This window comes from Silene latifolia, chromosome 9 (genome assembly GCF_048544455.1).
Source record: "Silene latifolia isolate original U9 population chromosome 9, ASM4854445v1, whole genome shotgun sequence".
In the NCBI taxonomy this organism is placed as follows: Eukaryota; Viridiplantae; Streptophyta; class Magnoliopsida; order Caryophyllales; family Caryophyllaceae; genus Silene; species Silene latifolia.
In genome coordinates this window covers 73,144,236-73,145,810 of record NC_133534.1, presented here as the reverse complement: position 1 = coordinate 73,145,810, position 1,575 = coordinate 73,144,236, and the positions used below count along the sequence as shown (strand labels likewise).

Below are 1,575 nucleotides of genomic sequence, written 5' to 3'. Positions count from 1 at the left end.
ATGTAGGATATTGAAATTGAGAGTGATCCCCGAGAAGAAGATTCCATCTGATCAATACGGATTCCTGTGCCCCTATATTTTATCTTTATTTATTCCGGAATACTCGTTCGAAGATCGGGTAGATTATATTGCTCAGCAATTGGCGACAACCAAGAAGCTGATTTTTGCCCCTTATAATGAAAAAGGGTAATAAACAAATTAATATTACGTTTCCCCCTACAATTGCATTTTCATAACTAATATATGTACTTGTTAATAATGATGATGTCTCTTGATGTAGGACTCATTGGGTGCTAGCAGCCATCATGCCGACAAAGAAGAAAGTTTTTTGGTTGGACTCTATACATAATCAACCAAGCGAGACTTTTAAGCGCTTGATTAATAAGTAAGTTTATAATACTGATTTATTTATAATAACATTAAGTTTAAATTTTTATTTATAGCAAAAAGCTCATTTTTGCCCCAAAAAAAATGAGTTTCTGCCTCCTTTTTTTTTTTTTTTTTTTTTTTTTTTTTTTTTTTTAAAAAGGTTCTTTGAGAAGAAAAGAGCTAACGAGCAGGATCAACCCACGAAAGATTCTGATGATGGCCCTAAATTTATTACGATAACAGGGGTACATGCTCAAATACAATACATTAAGTGCAAAAATCTGTGTTTAATACTAATACAATACCTAAAGTTCAAGATTCTGATGTGAGCCTTCTCTCGTATGTTTGTTTTTATGTAATAATAGGCCCCTCGCCAGCCGGATAGCATACAATGTGGATACTACGTTTGTCGGTTCATGTTGGAGATTATTAGGCGAAGATATATCCTTATTCCAGAAAAGGTTAGTAATTTAATAATGTGTTTATTACTTTTTTTAAATTAGAGCTGATGTTGTCTTGCTTGCTGCTATACCATGATGTTGCTATGCAGTATTTGATGTTGCATTGTTACAATAATGTCTTGTATTTGTTTTTTCCGCAGTATGTAATCAACCCGTCACAAGAGATTCAGCCATACAAAAGTTTAGATATAGACGAGGTAAGGGACATGTTGGGCAAATACGTCTTAGAAAATAGAAATGCATGAGACTCGGAGCTTAGATCAGCTTATTAGTAAATTTTTTGTTGAAGTTAGGGAATGATTAGTTCATGTAAATTTAACTCCTTGGAAGTATATATATATATATATATATATATATATATATATATATATATATATATATATATATATATATATATATATATATATATATATATATATATATATATATATGATCTTCTTTGTTGTGGTTGAATTGAATCTATTAAGTTCGATGAACCCAATTTGTGATTTATCTTTGTCTTTGGTATATGGTCTTCTTTGATATATGCAGGTTTTTGAATGACATGAAACAAATTTAATTTTTAAAAACATTAGGAGTTCGTAATAAAAACGGTTACTAAAAAAAACCGTTGTGAATACCTTTCACAACGGTTACTAAAAAAAAACCGTTGTGAATACCTTTCACAAATACCGCGCATAATATTCAACAACAGGTTTTAAACGAAGAACCGTTGTTAAAAGTCTTCACAATTTTGGAGGGAAAG

At 30.7% G+C, this 1,575-nt stretch overlaps 1 long non-coding RNA gene across 1 annotated transcript; it reads left to right on the top strand.

Moving 5' to 3' along the window:
- The first annotated feature begins 275 nt into the window (after positions 1-275).
- On the top strand, positions 276-1,001 carry LOC141598164 (uncharacterized). Its single transcript, XR_012523286.1, has 3 exons — positions 276-385; positions 735-830; positions 971-1,001. It is a non-coding gene; the product is annotated as an uncharacterized LOC141598164 (long non-coding RNA).
- The last annotated feature ends 574 nt before the right edge of the window (positions 1,002-1,575 follow it).